Source organism: Sus scrofa, chromosome 7 (assembly GCF_000003025.6).
Source record: "Sus scrofa isolate TJ Tabasco breed Duroc chromosome 7, Sscrofa11.1, whole genome shotgun sequence".
NCBI lineage: Eukaryota > Metazoa > Chordata > Mammalia > Artiodactyla > Suidae > Sus > Sus scrofa.
The window spans coordinates 63,879,267-63,899,226 of NC_010449.5; positions in this window are offsets into that span (position 1 = coordinate 63,879,267).

Below are 19,960 nucleotides of genomic sequence, written 5' to 3' on the forward strand. Positions count from 1 at the left end.
CAACCCCTGGCCTCTTTCAGTGGGTTAAGGAGCCAGCATTGCCACAAGCTGTGGTATAGGTGACTGATATGGCTCCAGTCTGGTGTTGCTATGGCTGTGGCATAGGCTGGCAGCTGCAGCTCTGATTTGACCCTTATCCTGGGAGGTTCCATATGCTGCAAGTGTGGCCCTAAAAACAAAACAAAAAAAAAGAGATGTGGTACATATATACAGTGGAATACTATATAGCCATGAAAGAACAAAATAATGCCATGCACAACAGCATGGTTGGATGGGATTAAGTAGGCAGAATAGAAGGACTACAGCTCACCTTCTCTCATAAAAACAACAAAACTACAACCAAATGCTGAGCAACCTTCAACCAAATGTACTGGAAACTTTCAAAAAGATATCTTACTCCAGAAGACAAAGAAGAGGCCACATCAAGAGGCAGGAGGGGCAATTACACAATATAAGTAACCCCATATCCATTGGGTGGGAAGCCCACAGACTGGAAAGTAACAGAGTGAGACTTCTGAGCCCCACATCGGGTCTCCACACCAGGGGATCTGACATTGGGAAAAAGAGCCCCTGGAGCATCTGGCATTGAAGGCCAGTGGGGCTTATGTGCAGGAGCTCCACAGGACTGAGGGAAATGGAGACCCCATTCTTGAAAGGTGCACACAGGCTTTCATATGCACTGGATCCCAGAGCTAAGCAGAGTTTCCATAGGAACCTGGGTCAGACATGACTGCAGTTCTTGGAGGATCTCCTGGGAAAACAGGGGGTGACTGTGGCTTGTTGGGGAAGGTCATTGGAGGCAAAACTCTCAGGAATCAGCATGTGTTACTCTGGAAGTGGCCATTTTGAGAAAATCTGAGAAGCCCCAGGCCAAATAATAATCCAGGTGGGATCACAGCACCACCTATTAGTAAACTGGCTGCCTAAAGACCCCCCAGGCACACAGCCACCTCTAATCTCACCCAGAAACAAAGCCCCACCCACCAGAAAGATAAGAATCACCAGTGGGCTGGCATCAGACCCTCCCACAAGGAAGCCTACAGCAACCCACACACCAACTTCAGCCAAAAGGGGGGCAGACATCAGAAGTAAGAGAGGCTACAACTCTATTGTCTGCAAAAAGGAGACCACACCAAAAACCTATAAAAATGAAAAGAGAACTATAACTCAGATAAGAGAGCAAGGAAAAAAAACAGAAAAACAGCTAAGAGAATTCAGCAATACTAAACAAGCTTTACAACAAATACTAAAAGAACTTCTCTAGGAAGAAAAGAAAAAGCCACAACTAGAAACAAAAATATGACAAATGACAAGGCTCACCAGTAAAGACATATATATAGTAAAGGCAGGAAATCATCCATGCACAAATATGCTACCAAAAACAGAAATCATGAGAAGAGGAGGGTACAAATGCAGGACACTGGAGATGCATTTGCAATTAGGAGACCAACAACTTAAAACAATCGTGTGTGTGTTTGTGTGTGTGTGTGTGTGTGTGTGTGTGTGTGTAGAGAGAGACAGAGAGAGAGCTCCTATATAAAAACCTCAGGGTACATGCAAACCAAAAATCTGCAATTGATACACACACAAATAAGAAAAATCAACTCAAATACACCAGTAAAGATAGTCATCAAACCATATGAGAAGGGAACAAGAGAAGAAGGGAAGAAAAAAGAGCAACAAAAACAAATCCGAAAAGGTTAATAAAATGGCAATAAGAACATACATATCAATAATTACCTTAAATGTAAATGGACTAAATGTCCCAACCAAAGGACACAGACTGGCTGAATGGATAAAAAAAAAAAGATCCAAATGTATGCTGCCTTCAAGAGACCCACTTCACATCTAGGGACATATACAAATTGAAAGTGATCCTGCTGTATAGCACTGAGAACTCTGTCTGGTCACTTGTGATGGAGCATAATAATGGGAGAAAAAAGACTGTATACATGTAGGTGTGACTGGGTCAACCTTGCTGTGTAGTAAAAAATTGACAGACACTGTAAACCAGCTATAATGGAAAAAAAAAAACTTGTTATTAAAAAAAAAACAATTTGAAAGTGAGAGGATAGAAGAAGATATTCCATGCAAATGGGAATCAAAAGAAAGCTGGAGGAGCAATACTCATATCAGACAAAAGAGACTTTAAAATGAAGAATATTATAAGAGACAAAGAAGACATTACATAATCATCAAAGGATCAAAGAAGAAGATATAACAATTTTAAATATCTACACACCCAACATAGGGTCACCACAATATATAAGGCAACTGCTAACAACCTTAAAAGGACAAATCAACAATAACACAATAATAGTGGGGGACTTTAACACCCCACTTACAACAATGGACACATCATCCAGACAGAAAATCATAGGGAAACACAGACCCTGAATGAAGCATTAAACTAGATAGACTTCATAGATATTTATAGGACATTCCATCCAAAAGCAATACGATACACTTTCTTCTCAAGTACACATGGAACATTCTCTAACATTGATCACATCCTGGGCTACAAATCAAACTTCAGTCACTTTGAGAAAATTGAAATCATATCAAGCATCTTTTCCGGCCACAACACTATATGACTAGAAAACAACAACAAGAAAAAAACTGAAAAAAAAAAAAAAACACAAACACGTGGAACTAAACAACATGCTACTAAACAACCAATGGATCACTGAAGAAATCAAGGAGGACATTTTAAAATACCTAGAAACAAATGACAACAAAGATACAACACTCCAAAACCTGTGGGATGCAGCAAAAGCCATTCTAAGAGGAAAGTTTATAGCAATACAAGCCCACCTCTGGACACAAGAAAAAGCTCAAATAAACAACCTAAATTTACATCTAAAGCAGCTAGAGAGAGAAGACAGACAAGACCTAAACTTAGCAGAAGGGAAGAAATCATAACGATCAGAGCAGAAATCAATGAAATAGAAACGAAGAAAACCATAGAAAAGATCAATGAAACAAAAGGCTGGTTCTTTGAAAAGATCACCAAAATTGATAAACCCTTAGCCAGACTTTTCCAGAAAAAAAGAGAGAGGGCTCACATCGATAAAATTAGAAATGAAAAAGGAGAAGTAACAACGGACACCACAGAAATACAAAGGATCACAAGAGACTACTGCATGCAACTATACGCCAACAAAACAGAAAACCTACAGGAAATGGACAAATTCCTACAAAAGTGCAATCTTCCAAGACTAAACCAAGAGGAAATAGAAAAGATGAATGGACCCATCACAAGAACCGAAATTGAAACCGTGATTAAAAAACTTCCAACAAACAAAAGTCCAGGACCAGATGGCTTCACAGGCCAATTCTATCAAACATTTAGAGAAGAGCTAACACCTATCCTTCTACAACCATTCCAAAGAATCACAAAGGAAGGGACACTCCCAAAGGAAGGGACACTCCTCATTCTATGAGGCCACCATCACCCTGATAGCAAATCCTGACAAAGATATCACAAAAAAAAAAGAAAACTACAGGCCAATTTCACTGATGAACATCGATGCCAAAATCCTCAACAAAAGACTAGCAAACCGAATCCAACGATCCATTAAAAGGATTGTACATCATGATCAAGGGGGATTTATCCCAGGGGTGCAAGCGTTCTTCAATATCCACAAATCAATCGGTGTGATACACCACATTAACAAACTGAAGAATAAAAACCATATGATCCTCTCGATAGATGCAGACAAAGCCTTTGACAACATCCAACACCCATTTCTGATTTAAAAAAAAAAAAAACCTTCAAAAAGGGGGCATAGAGGGAAACTAGCTCAACATAATAAAGGCCATATATGACATACCAACAGCAAACATCATTCTCAATGGTGAAAAGCTGAAAGAATTCCCACTGACATCAGGAATAAGACAAGGATGTCCACTCTCGCCACTACTCTTCAACGTAGTTTTGCAAGTCCTAGCCACAGCAATCAGAGAAGTAAAAGAAATAAAAGGAATCCAAATTGGAAAGGAAGAAGTCAAACTATCACTATATGCAGATGACATGACACTACACCTAGAAAATCCTAAAGATGCTACCATAAACTGTTAGAGCTCATCAATGAATTTGGCAAGGTCACAGGATACAAAATTAATACACAGAAATCGATGGCATTTCCACATACTAACAATGAAAGATCAGAAAGAGAAATTAGGGAAACAATCCCATTTACCATCACACCAGAAAGAATAAAATACTTAGGAACAGACCTACCTAAAGAGACAAAAGACCTGTACTCTGAGAACTATAAGACTCTGATGAAAGATATCAAAGATGACACAGATAGAAAGACATACCATGCTCTTAGATTGGAAGAATCAGTATGATCAAAATGACTATACTACCCAAGGCAACTACAGATTCAGTGCAATCCCTATCAAATGACCAAGGATATGTTTCACAGAACTTGAACAAAATAGTTGAAAGTTTGTTTGGAAGCACCAAAGACCCAGAATAGCCAAAGACATCCTGAACAAGAAACATGGAACTGGAGGAATTAGGCTCCCGGACTTCAGACTCTACTACAAAGCAAAGTCATCAAAACCGTATGGTACTGGCACAAAGACAGACATATAGATCAGTGGAACAGGATAGAAAGCCCAGAATTCAACCCACGCACCTACAGCCAACTCATCTATGACAAAGGAAGCAAGAATATACAATGGAGGTAAGATGGCCCCTTCAATAAGTGGTGCTGGGAAAACTGGACAGCCACATGGAAAAGAATGAAGTTAGAACACTTCCTAACACCATACACAAAAGTAAACTCAAAATGGATTAAAGACCTAAATATAAGACCAGATACTATAACACTCTTAGAAGAAAACATAGGCCAAACACTCTCCGACATAAATCACAACAATGTCTTCTCAGATCCACCTCTTAGACTAATGACAATAAAAACAAAAAAAAAAACAAATGGGACTTAATTAAACTTAAAATTTTCTCCACAGCAAAGGAAACCCTAAACAAAACAAAAAGACAACCCACAGAATGAGAAAAAAATATTTGTAAACAAAGCAACTGACAAGGGATTAATCTCTAAAATTTATAAACACCTTCCACAGTTCAATACCAAAAAAAACTAACAACCCCATCAAAACACTATCAAAAAATGGGCAGAAGATCTAAACAGACAATTCTCCAAAGAAGACATATAGATGGCCAAAAAAAAAAAAAACACATGAAAAGATGTTCAATATCACTAATTATTAGAGAAATGCAAATCAAAATTATTATGAGGAGTTCTGGTTGTGGTGCAATGGTTAAGGAATCTAACTAGGAACCATGAGCTTGGGGGTTTGACCCCTGGCCTTGCTCAGTGGGTTAAGGACCTGGCGTTGCTGTGAGCTGTTGTGTATGTTGCAGACACGGCTCTGATCCCACGTTTCTGTGGCTCTGGCATAGGCCAGCAGCAATAGCTCCAATTAGACCCCTAGCCTGGGAACCTCCATAAGATGCGGGAGCAGCCCAAGAAAAAAGGCAGAAAGACAAAAAAAAAATATATATATATATATATGAGGTACTGCCTTACACTGGCCAGAATGGTCATCATCAAAGTCTACAAACAATAAATGTTGGAGAGGGAGTGGAGAAAAGGGAAACTTATTACCCAGTTGGTGGGAATGTAATTTGGTGCAACCACTGTGGAAAATAGTATGGAGATTCCTCAGAAAACTAAAAATAGAATTACCAAGAATTACCATTTGATCCAGTAATTTCACTCCTGGGCATCTAGCCAGAGAAAACCACGACTCAAAATGATACATGTTCATTGCAGCACTATATACAATAGCCAAGACATGGAAACAACCTAAATGTCCATCAACAGAGGAGTGGATAAAGATGTGGTAGGTACACGCAATGGAATATTACTCAGCCATTAAATGGAAAGAAACAACAGCATTTGCAGAAACATGGATGGACCCAGAAATTATCATGCTAAGTGAAGTCTGTCAGACAGCAAGACACCAACATCATATGCTATCTGTGGAATGCATGTGGAATCTAAAAAAAGGACAGAATGAACTTTTTTGCAGAACAGATACTGACTCACAGACTTTGAAAAACTTATGGTTTCCTAAGGAGACAGGTTGGGGGGTAGGGGAATGCACTGGGGGTTTGGGATAGAAATGCTATAAAATTGGATTTTGATGATCATTTTACAATTATAAATGCAATAAAATTCACTGCGTAATAAAAAAAAAACAGCATGGTTGCAACTATGGATTTTCACACTAAGTGAAGTAAGTCAAGAAAGAGAAAGATGAATACTATATGATATCACTTACCTATGTAATTTAAAATGGCACAAATGAATCTATATGAAACAGAAATGACATCCCATAGAGAACAGACTTGTGGTTGCCAAGGGGGAGGGGGGAAGGAGTGGGATGGACTGGGAGTTTGGGGTTAGTAGGTGCAAACTATTACATTTAGAATGATAGCACAGGGAACTATATCCAATATCCTGGGATAGGCCATGAAGGAAAATAATATTTAAAACAAATGTATATATAAATAAATATATAAGACTATATGTGTGTGTGTATATATATATATATATATATATATATTTGACTGAGTTACTTTTCTGTACAGCTTAAATTGACACATTATAAATCAAGTATACTTTAAAAAAATAGGTTTATTATAGCATTGGAAAATTTAGCTCTCTTTAATCTAGAAGTTTTCATCACTTAATTATGAGGGCCATTTTTTAATATATAGAATGTTTAAAACTATTATAATTAAAAGGTACTTTCAATATTTGAAAATAAATTCAGGAAAACAAATAATTATAGAAAGTTACTATGAATCTGTTAATGCTTTGGGGTAAATTATAATATTTACAACAGCATCAAGGTATCTTTTAAATAGTGTATGCATGTGAAGATGTCATTTAATCAATCTACATACAATGCCCAATATTTTTATAAATTCAAGGACATTTTGTGTCCTTGAATCTCCTCAGTCACTCAGAAGATTGAAAATCTGACTTTTAAAATATTATCTTCAAAAATATCAAGAGTATCTCTCATTGTAAACTGTGAAAAGAATAAAAAAACAAAATTCTCTTTTCAATACAGTGGAACTGCCAATACTACTAAGCGATACAGTTCTCATAGTTCTTTCCAAAGAGCAATATTCTTCACCTACTCTCCTGATCTCATCCCATCTTCTATCAATATTTATTCTAGGGACCAATTTAAAATCTGAGAGTCATTCTTTTTACTAATTCTCTTAACATTTGTTGTGAGCTTAATATGTGCCAGGCAGAAATAACAAGCTAACCAGCCCTAGTCCTTGCCTCACTGAGACAACATTCTACAAAAGAAAGATAATACTTCAAGTAGAACACAAATAAATAGTGCTGGAAGTGTGAAGGGCAGGGGAACTTGATACAATATCAGATTGGGAGTTGGTCAGAGAAGAAGTCCCTTAATAAGTGACTTTTGAGCTAAAATTTGCAGGATGAGTAGATGGTACTAGTAAAAATAAAATAAAGTACTAGCACGGGAAAAAGCTTACATCATTGAAAAATTAAAAATGGGTCAGTATGTCTGGCTCCAGTAGTAGGGTGACTTCATACACAAGAACCAGATCATATAGGATTCTATAAGGCGCATCAAGGTATTTGGTCTAACTTAAAAGAAATGGGACCCCCTTCTAGGTTTTTTATTTACCAGATGGGGGATTAAGACAATTTATTTACCCTCTCTGTACCTAAGTTTCCTCTTATGTTAAATAAAAATAATAACAGTAACTACCTTGGATAGATGTGGTGATGGCTAAATGAGACAGTATGGGCCTAGCCTTTGGCACAGTGTCAGACACATAAAAAACACCATTTCATGCTAGCTATTTTTACAACGATTATGCTTTTTTCCACTTTTTGCTTTTGAGCTAGTTTCATGTAGATTTTTCTAAATATACCAATGAGAACTTTTCCTTCCATTCCACTGTCACCCTGCTGGATATTCAGAGACCCATCTTCACGCTCTTTGGTTCACAAAAGTCCAGGAACCTTACCTATTTGATGAGGGAAGGAAAAGAGGAGAGAAATGAACTTGTTTAAGCTCTGCAGGAACCAATCAACGTCTCGAAACACAGGTAAGTGTCAATCTCCATTCATAGGGGACTTACTTCCTACTGTGAAGAGGAAAATCTTGTCCTAAGCTGGTAGGACCAACAATACACATCGCTCTTGGCGATGGATGATAAGGTGAAGTTCTCCTACAGGTAGAGGCAGGGCTGACTCTGAACACAGAGTCCTGCTCTTTATATGCTACCTGAATGCCTAGTTCCCTCCTCTCAAGCCCACAAATCATTATCTCTCACTTTATTCCCTCTCATCCCTCATCCCTCCCCCAGACTAGAACATCTTTTGCAAGTATCAGTAGGTGTGTTAGAATGATTAACACTGGTCACTGGATAAACAAATGCAAAAACCTCAGTGGCTTAACACAATCAAGTTTTAGTTCTCATTCACAGCACACTTCAATGCGGGTCATGGGGCTCTCTTGACCAATCACTCTTCAACTTTGGGGATCCAGGCTGCTGTCATCTTATGGTTACACAACCTGGCACATGTGACTTCCAAGGTCACCACAGAATAGGAAGAGAAGACTAGCAGTTGATACAGGATGCTTTTAAAGATCAAGTCTGAAAATAGCATACATCACACTGACCAAGACTCCATTTTCCAAAACTCAGACCTATGGTCCCAAATCTACCCATAAATGAGACTAGGACAGGTAAGCTCTCTATGTGGTGAAAAATACAGTATAAAGAACATAAAACAGTGCCTATGCCAATGGGATGGCATCTCAGGATGTTTTGTTTGTGCCATGAGACCATTTATATCCAGCAAAGCAGACTGCTAGACTCACGAACCATTGAGACCTACAGCTTACACTTACCATTCCTGGCTAACAAAAAATGTTCTATCACTCCTTTAAAAGTGTGAAAATGAAGACTGAGGGAGCAACATGGGGTCAGCAGCAGACACATCTGAGGAACCTCAAGTCCTAACAAGAAAATAAACCCAAGGTTTCCTCAGGAGTTGCTGTTATCATTTTTAGAGACATTATTATATTCAAATCTTGGTGTTAACTTGATATCTGAATTTAATTTATCACTATTTATTGTGTACCAACTCTCTCTAAACCTCAGTCCCTGGAGTTCCCTGATGGCCTAGTAGTTAAAGGATCCAATGTTGTCACTGCTGTGGCACAGGTTTGATTTTTGGCCTGGGAATTTCCATATGCCTTGGGCATGGCCAAAAACAACCCCCCAAAACAAACAAACAAACAAAAAACAAAGTCTCCATCATCAACCCCAGGTATACAAACATGAGACACACATAGATCCTACCTCAAAGAATTTATGATAATGGAAGGAATACTTAAACAACTGAATATAAGATATTTTGATTATTTTATCATTATTTAACTTGGGTTTTCTGTGTGTGTGTGTTATCATCAAACATTTGGGGAGGGCCTCTAATGTCCCCAAATCACTGAATATTCTTCAGGGAATCTGATAATGCTCAATAATGAGGAAATATTGGAGTTCTTGTAGTGGCTCAGTGGTTAATGAATCCAACTAGGAACCATGACGTTGCAGGCTCAATCCCTGGCCATGCTCAGTGGGTTAAGGATCCGGCTAGGGGTTAAGGACCACTAGCCTTGGAACCTCCATATGCCACAGATGCGGCCCTTGAAAAGACTAATAATAATAATAATAATAATGAGGAAATATTTTGAAACCAGGGTATATATTTTTTAAATCTATCTTTAATTGATATCAAGATGGGAAGTTTCATTCCATATGACTAGAAGTCATAGGAGAAGCCCTAGAGGCCCAGTAGATAAATGCAGGAGGGGTGTCATGCCCCAGGGATGAACACTAGCTAAGAATCCATCCATGAAGCTCAGCTTTTCTTACTCTAAGGAAAAGGAGCTTGATTATTGCCAACTCATTGCTAAAACTGCAAGTTTTATTATAACCTAAATGCTGCTAAATAAAGTTAACTTTGAATTCCACCAACCAATGGAATCACATCCTGGAATCAAGGAAACTAAAATGCACATGTATATAGGTGCTCACTCCGCAAAGTGTTACCTGTGTTCCAAAAGCATCAGCAGCACTGGAGCTTGTCAGAAATGCTGAAGCCTGATCACTGCCCAAGACTTATTAATTCGAATTGCATTTTAACAAGCTCCCAGGTGATCTGTATGTACATTAAACTTGGAGAAACCCTAATATAAAAATATCCATGTGTCTTAATTCTTGGAAGAAATATCCTTGATTCTTGGAAGAATTTGGAATAATTCTTCCAAGAATCAACAGAGATTTCTAATCCCCAAACAGGTACAATCTGCTTCAATCTAGCATTCTGCTTTTGGTGTTTCCCATCTATGAAGAAACATATGAGAATGTCCTACACAAATAAGCAAGGGGATTCAATTAAATTTGTCTAAATTTAAGCATTTCTAAAAATAGATGGCTAAATATTTTAACCCATGCAAATGAGTTCAAACAAAAGCAAGAAGGTAAACATTAATGAAAATGGGGGATAGAACTTACAGGTAAACACACTGGTTTTTGATCTCAGGTATTGTGTGCCTATCAGTAAATACTGGGGGTTTTTTTGGAGTGGTCTTCGTTCATTACTAAGAGCACAGAATTTCCCACAAATGCATAAATTAACAAATCTTAAGTATTCAAAATTTCATAGGAATTTGTGGTTGAAGGTTGAAACAGACGAAAGTTGATTTTTAAAAAATTAATGTCTTGTAGTAAGTGCCTCTCCCTATTACAGTCAAGCACTCCAGAGGATGAAAAGAATGGAAGAGAAACTTATCCAAGGTTTTTATTCCTGGGAGAGGAAAGTGAAAGGAGTAGGGAATGGCCAGAAGTGTTGGAGGCCACTGGCCATCAAGTTCCAGTCCCTTTCATCATAACTCAAAACAGCATATTATAAATCATAAGAGCAGATATTTCTCTGGAGGCTTTTCACAACTTGCTTCCACCGCCCCCTTACCAACTGAGCTACTCTTGCTAATGTGACACATTTTTTTTTTTTAATTAGAGCAATTTGTTTTGTAGGATGAGCGATACCTTTCTGAAGATCCCATTCCTGCTGTTTCGGAGCCTCTTCGCCTTGAGGACCCTTCTGCACCAGTGAGCCTAAAGCTAGTCTTGCTTCAAACAGAAGCAGAGTGCTGCATTTCAATACTACAGACTACTTCAAAATCATGTTTTCATTTCCCAGAAAGCGTATTTTAAAATGCACTACACTTCAGGGGCTGCATCCTGCTGGAGCCCAGCGCTACGGAGCACCTAAACAAGCTTGGGAAGGGACTCACTTTCCTCCTTTTGCTGAGAGATAAAGGCAGATCAAGGGGTGGCCCCCGGGATCTCCTGGAGACACTTCCAGTGGGTCATGGCTGGTTCATTCCCAGGCAGGTGCCCTAGTTCAGCAGTAGCTGCAGGAAAAGGCTAACCCCCATAGGGATTTTCAATGAGAACAGAGCCAGGGTAGAGGGCTCTGAGAACCCTCTCTGCACAACTTCTGAAAGAAACCCCCATAATTTATCCCCACTCCCCCATGCCCTGCTCCTCTGCCCAAAGGGGAAAGCCATAAAATTTTTACCTCTGAGAACTGGCTCCACAAGGAATTAAGCATACACTTTTAAATAATAACAGAAGAGTGAAATATAACACTTCTCTTCTGAAGAGTCTATAGTGCTTTTGTATCTGCTTTCTCAATTACCCACAGGGATGTTTTAATTTAGCATTTAGTGGCAGGCAATCCTGAAAGAAGAAAGTGATGAGTAGACAGATCTATATTTTAAAATTGAAGTGGTGACTTCAGATTCCCCACGCTGTTAGGCTTGTTCTGTAACATTTTATTTTAGATTCATGGTTCTCTATAACTTTAGGAAGAGAGAAATTTACAAAGTACACTGTAGGCAAGGATTAATTGATTTTCATAAAAGGCTGTTTCACAGGTTTCTTTAAGTAGAAAGTTTCTTTTGTAAATATAAACCTTGTTTGTTTTGTTTTGTTTCCAGCCGAATATTCTTTATTCTCTGGAGACCATTCACATGTCAACAAACTTGACAGATGGTGAACAGTGTATCATGGTGAAACTGACCTCAAATTTTAAATAAGATTCACCACATTATTCTTATTTGCAGATGCTTTTCAGCTACAGCATTGCAATTTAGGAAATTATGACTCCAAAGAGAGGTATGGTCTTGACTTAGTGCTTTCTATAACATTAGGATCTACTGAAGCTTGCTGATTCTTTTCTTTTCTTTTCTTTATTACTCAAATGAATTTATCACATCTGTAGTTGTATAATGATCATAACAATCTGATTTCACAGGATTTCCATCCCACAGCCCAGGCACATCCCCCCACCCCCCAAACTGTCTCCTCCAGAGACCATAAGTTTTTCAATGTCTGTGAGTCAGCATCTGTTCTGCAAAGAAGTTCAGTCTCCTTTTTTCAGATTCCACATGTCAGTGAAAGCATTCGATGTTGGTGTCTCATTGTATGGCTGACTTCACTTAGCATGATAGTTTCTAGGTCCATCCATGTTGCAAAAAATGCTGGTATTTTGTTCTTTTTAATGGCTGAGTAAACCTTGTTTTGATTTACAAAATTATTGAATATAATGTGGACAACGAGTCCAATCTCCCATCACTAGCAACATCAAAACTAAATCAAATCTAACACAGATTATAAAGAGGTAATTTTTACTTTCAGGTATTTGACTAGTAAACAACTATTAAGCAGCTATTGTGCCAATGTTAAACGCAAGAGAAACCAAATCTAGCAAGATACACTTTCTGGCATTCCCGTTGTGGCTCAGCGGGTTAAGAACATGACACAGTACCTGTGAGGATGTGGGTTCCGATCCCTGGACTCATTCAGTGGGTTAAGGATCTGTCAGTGCCACAGGCTGCAGCATAGTTCACAGATACGGCTTGGATCTGGCGTTGCCATGGCTGTGGTGTAGGCCGGCAGCTGCAGCTCTGATTCAACTCCTTGCCTGGGAATTTCCACAAGCCACAGGTGCAGCCCTAAAAAGAAAAAAAAAGACAAAAGGGAGCTGCCTTTAAAGCTCCCACAGGGCTATGCAGACATCCAGCCTGGCAGCCCACTAGATGTGTGTTCTCAGAGCAGGGCTACTGGTAGCCACTTCACCTGCATTGTGTATAATGTCTGCTCCAGGTGGTTTGTTTTTTTTTGGTTTTTGTTTTTTTTGTTTTTTTTTTTTGTTTTTTTGGTCTTTTTGCCTTTTCTAGGGCCACTTCCTGCGTCATATGGAGGTTCCCAGCCTAGGGGTCTAATTGGAGCTGTAGCTGCCAGCCTACGCCAGAGCCACAGCAATGCAGAATCCAAGCCGCGTCTGAAACCTACACCACAGCTCACGGCAACGCCAGATCCTTAACCCACTGAGCAAGGCCAGGGATCGAACCCGCAACCTCATGGTTCCTAGTCGGATTCGTTAACCACTGCGCCATGACGGGAACTCCTGCTCCAGGTGATTTTGAAGGAGCAGCTGAACACAAAGACTCCCATCCCTGCACCCCCTTCTCCAGCCCTCAGGCCTCCCCATCAAAACTACTAGCAACCAACTGGAACACTAGGAAATTGCCCAAAAATCCTTTGGGAGAGGAAGTTAATCATTGTAGTTAACAGTTCTCTTCTCCTCTGACCCAAGCAGTCTACCATCTGTTTGCTTTATTTGGAAGTTTAAAAAGGAGAAAAGATAATAAAACACCTACATGTATTCATTGGCCTCTATTGTAACAAGGCTGAGGTGGGTGTTAGAACTAAGCAAGTAACTGGAAAATCAGAAAGTCAGACTCTCAGTTTTGGGCTTTTTCTTATTGATTCATGACAGCACAGCCTGTACTAACATTTACAATTGGGAATCTACTCTGAAGACCCCAAGGCACTTAAAAAACTGTTCCTAGAGTAGGAAAATCAGTGTTCAAAATGGCAAAACCAGACTCCTAAAATACCTATTCGTTTTACCAAATAAGTAACCATTTTAAGCTCTTTAAAATGAGTGATATGGATACATGTGTTGAATATTCATTGTGTGCCAAATAATGAGTTAGGTACTTTACATGTCTTTTAGTCTTCATAAGAACCCTCCGAGGTAGGTACTATTATTATTTACATTTTATATAAATGAGAAATCCCAGTAATTGAAATGCTAATTACCAGACTCCAGTACACAGCTAGAGATTTGTGGAGCTAGGATTTTTTCAGCTCAAGCACCAAGCTATATCACCATGTTATGAAAGAATATTTCTATGAAACCTCAGAAAATTTGAGGTTTGAAATCACTACTAGAAAAGATTGTGAATGCTGCTCACACAGAATATCTGAGCAAATAAGAAAAGCAGAAAACCATCCCTAACATTTATTGAGCAGGTACCATATTCTAGACACTGCAACAAGCACTTCACATGCATTATCTCATTTAATTCTCACAACCCTGTTAGGAAGGTGCTATTTATTATTCCAACACCCATTTAACCAGTGAAGAAACAGAGGCATGAAAAAAGGTTGCACAGTGGCCCAACATCACAGGATAGAATTAAACTCAACTCTGAGTCCAGAGCTAGAGGTTTCACCACTTTGCTATATTATATTTTGAAATTAATATTTTAAACCAAAGCATGCAAGGGTAGGTTGAGTTTGAGGATATCTCAATCACCTAGGGGTTTACAATTTAAAGTACTCATCTTTTACTTTATAATTACTGATACTTCTGTGGTGATTGTGCAGATTTTTCACACACAAAAAAATTAACTAAGAACCTGAAAAAAAAAAAAAAACTACTGATACTTACACGCAACCTAAACCATCCATTGCTCTTTCCCATACCATTCAAATCACCAGATTACTGTCTTCAGAGAAGGTGCCTATTATCTAATAAATACTGAAAGATACATCTTTAAAACGAGGAAGTTGCCTACCCAAAGCTCTAACTCTAACAAGAGTTCACTACCAATTTGCAGTCCTAACTTACGTGTCTGGTTAAGCCATGGTTTCAGGGGCCCTGGACCGTATCAGAGGCAGATACGGACTTACGGTACTCCAGGAACATAAGGTACAAAGCAAGACAGTCTAGGAAGAATGCCACATTTTTGTTAGGCAGTGTCCTTTCTTTATGTGACTTTAATTAAGGCAACACAATCCTTGCTTTTTAAATAATATATAAAGATGAGAAAATTCTCACGGAAGCATCAAAACATTGAGTGGATAGAACAGACTCTTAGTTCTTTTGAGTGGCTAGAACAGTCTCTCATGTGAGTATCTAAACACCTATTTAGATCATTCAGATGCCATACACGTCAAAACACTCCAACTTAACACTTCCTTTGAAGTCACGACAATCAGTTTTTTATTAGTGTCATTATTTAGCATTTCTATAGCACTTCACTTTTGACAGGTGCTTTGTAATTATTTCTACTCTTAGTTAACTCCTACTCATTCATTAGCATGCAGTTACCTTCCCAATAAAATATATATAAATTCCTTGACAAAACTGAACCTAACCAAAACCAACAGGTTCTTAATCGGAATTTCAGACAAAAACATATCCACAGTACAAATAAGGCAGATAGATAGATAGATAGATAGATAGATAGATAGACAGAAAGACAGACAGATAATAGACAGACAGATAGAAGATACAGTGACACATAAGAAACTAATTCAGAGAACCTGTAGCATTGTTATATTCTTGTCCTGGTTCCACTGCAGCATGGGATTATCAGTCATGTCCCTATGCTGCCAACGATAGCAGGAATAAAAGAGAGATCAGTGGCAGTACATGAATTAAAAATTGTTGAAAGAGGAAGTGAATGAGGCAGAGACTGCGAGCTCTTGGCCAGTGTCCATTCTCTAACTTCCTTTAAGTAATAGAATCTTCAGCCACCCATCTGGGCAGTACATTTCCCAGCCTCCCTTACAGCTGGAAGTAGCAACATATCTAAATTCAGACCACTGAGATATGAGAAGAAATGTGTGCAGCTTCTGAGTCACCTCCTGAGTCATAAAGTTTGCTTGCCACAGACTGACTTCCTCTGGCCCTTTCTTCCTGATGGAGAAATGGCACTAAATGAGGAAGCCATTCTGAATGTCTCACATGGAAGCCACACATCCAGTATGGCAGTCCTGACTCACCTTCCCAGGTTCTCAAACGACCTCCTGGGGCATAGCTACTACACTACAGGGTCTCTGTTGTAGCAAAGCATCCCTTATCATAACTAAAAAACTAAACATACAAAGAGAAAAAAATAGAGAGAGACTATGAGATTGGCTTGACAAGATCTTGCTAACAAGAGTTTAGGCAATGACCAAGGGGAATTTTAAAGCAAGGTAGATGAATACATGACAGAAATGATTCAAGATAAAGAACAAACTACTAAATCCACAGAGAAAGTTCTATAAAACTGTATGTTTTTATTTTTTATTGAGGTATACTTGACATATAACATTATATTATTTTCAGGTGTAATTATTTAAAAGATAATTATTTGATATTTGTATATATTGCAAAATGATCACCATAATGAGTCTAGTTAACATCTCCCTCCATACATAGTTACAGACTTTTTTCTCGTCACAAGAACTCTTATGATCAACTCTCTTAGCAACTCTCAAATGTGCAACATGATATTATTAACTATAGTCACCAAGCTATACACTGCATCCTCATGACTACTTATTACTGAAAGTTTATACCTTTTGACTCCCTTCGCCCATTTCTCCTTCCCCCTACACCCTGCCTCTGGTAACCACCAATCTGCTCTCTGTATCTATTAGCTTGGTTTTTTCTTTAGATTCCACATATAGGTAAGATCATATGGTACTTGCCCTTTTCTGTCAGCCTTATTTCACTTAGCATAGTATCCTGAAGGCTCATCCATGTTGTTCCAAGTGGCAAGATTTCATTCCTTTTTGTGGCTGAATAATATTCCACTGTTTTATGTGTATGTCACACACAGGTATGTGTTGTGTTGCACATTTTATTTATCCATTCATCCATTGATGGACACTTAGGTTGGTTTCCATATCTTAACTACTGTGACTAATACTGCAATGAACATTGGGGCACCAATCTTTTCAAGTTAGTAGAATTTCTGGATCATACAGTAGTTCTGTTTTTGAGGAAACTCTGTACTGTTTTTCATAATGGTGTACCAATGTACATTTTCACCAATGATGCACAAGGGATCCCTTCTCTTCAAATCCTTGCCAGTGCTTGTTATCTCATCTCTTTGATAATAGCTATATTAATGGGTGTGAGGTGATACCTCATTGTGGTTTTGATTTGTATTTCCCTGATGATTACTGATATTGAGATTTTTCCTGCACCCACTGACCATCTGTACATCTTCTTTGGGAAATATCTATTCAGATCTTCCGCCCATTTTTTAATCAAATTGTTCAGATTTTTTGTTAATAAGTTGTATGCATTGTTTTTTATATTAACCTCTTATCATATATATGATTTGCAAATATTTTCAGTAGGTTGCCTTTTCATTTTGTAGACAGTTTCCTTTGCTGCACCAAAACTTTTTAGTTTGATGTAGTTCCACTTGTTTATTTTTACTTTTTTTTTTTTCCCCACTGTACAGCAAGGGGGTGTTTTTTTTACTTTTATTGCCTTTGCTTTTGGAGTGAGATTCAAAAAATCATCACCAAGACCAAAGTCAAGGAGCTTACCACCTGTTTTCTTCTAGGAGATTTATGGTTTCAGTTTTTATATGAGTCTTTAATCTATTTTGACTTAATTTTTGTGTATGGTGTGCAGATAGGGGCCCAGTTTCATTCTTTTATGTGTGGCTATCCAATTTCCCCAACACCATTTATTGAAGTGACTGTCCTTTCCCAATCGTAAACTCTTGGTTCCTTTGTGATAAATTAGTTGGCCATATATACCTGGGTTTATTTAGGAGCTCTATATGCTGCTCCACTGATCTATATGTCTGTTTTTATGCCAACATTGTACTGTTTTGATTATGATAGCTTCATAACATAGTTTGAAATCAGAGAGCATGATGCCTCCAGCTTTATTTTTATTTCTCAAGTTTGTTCTGGCTACTTGGGGTCTTTGGTAGTTCCATACAAATTTTAGGGTTGGTCTATCTCTGTGACAATGCCATGGTCATGGGTATTTTGATAGGGCTTACACTGAATCTGCACATTGCTTTGGATAGTACAGGTGTTTTGGGGTTTTTTTTGTTTTTTTTTGTTTTTGTTTTTGTCTTTTTGCCTTTTCTAGGGCCGCTTCCACGGCATATGGAGGTTCCCGGGCTAGGGGTCCAATCGGAGCCTTAGCCACCAGCCTACGCCAGAGCCATAGCAATGCAGGATCCGAGCCGCGTCTGAAACCTACACCACAGCTCACGGCAACGCCGGATCCTTAACCCACTGAGCAAGGGCAGGGATCGAACCCGCAACCTCATGGTTCCCAGTCGGATTCGTTAACCACTGCACCACAATGGAAACTCCAGTGTTTTAACAATATCAATTTCTCCAATCCATGAGCACAGAATATCTTTCCATTTACTTGCGTCTTCTTCAATTTTTTAATGAATGTCTTAACATTTTCAGTACATATTTAAACTACCACAAATTTCAAACAAATTTCAAATAAATTAGCCATTCCCTAGTGAAGTTGAGAAACTCATATAGCATAAGACTGATGCATCAATATCAAAGGTTTCTTATTATGCTAATGGTGGGCCTAAGACTATAAGCTCTCAAAAGACAGGAATATACATTATTCACTTTTTTATCCTCTTCCTTCTTTGTACATTAACTCTAATATGTAGATTGGCACCAATAACTTGTAACCATCTAAGGATTAAAAACAAATGCCTGCAGCAGACTTTATTGCTATGATCGTTATCCCAATGATACCCAGGTTCTGCCCTTTGCTGGTTCTGAGAAATGCAACCATATTTTTAAGTCTTAGATCTGTTGTAGAGCCTGTAAAAATTTAGGCCTGCAGACATTAACTTTTCTAGATGTAGAATTAACAAACATTATTCAGCATCTCATCTATGTCTGGCTCCAGGTTAACTACTTCCGTATAATATTACCCGTTTAAAGTAGATGTCATCACCATCTCCACTTAAAAGATGAGGAAACTAAGACATAGATTGAGTGATCTGCCCAAGATTACATGGCTGGTAAATAATAGAGCTTGAACTAGAATCCAAGCTTCCTGGATCACCGGACAGTTTTCTTTCTAAGAGCCTCAACAATTCTACTACCTCAACAAACTCTACAAACTCTACTGCCTCAACAATTTTTGATATATTTTTACATTTCAAACTTTGGAACCAAAAAGGGGGGAAGAAGCCTACCAGCATAAAAACTGCTAGGTATTGATGGATAGGAAAATTAAAAGGTAATCCTAGCCAGACTATAATGATCAGGAAGGGCCATGAGTAAATACATCAGTGCAATTCTTCCCTGAATAAAAACTGGGAAACTTTCCAAGATAAAATGAGCAACTGGAAACCACCATTAACATAAACACTTTTATTCACTTTTGAAAGTTATCATCTAATTCAACATAATTCTTCACCATAGGTCTAATTAGAATTTGGATTCAAATGTACTGATGAGAATGACTATCAAGTCAGGAACTGTCCAGCTATACAAGACTCTAGGTGGTTGAATTAATTGTACATCTTCCTCCTGTAAAACTTTACACTGACTTAATGAGATAGCTCAGATGCTCAGTTATAGGTACTTTGATCAGAAGAGGTCCAAGATAGGAAAAAACGGTGTTGAGAATCTCCACTTTGAGGTTGTTTTGTTCATTTGTATTTGTTATTTAATTGGTTCTAATTAAAGCTAAAGAGAGAAGAC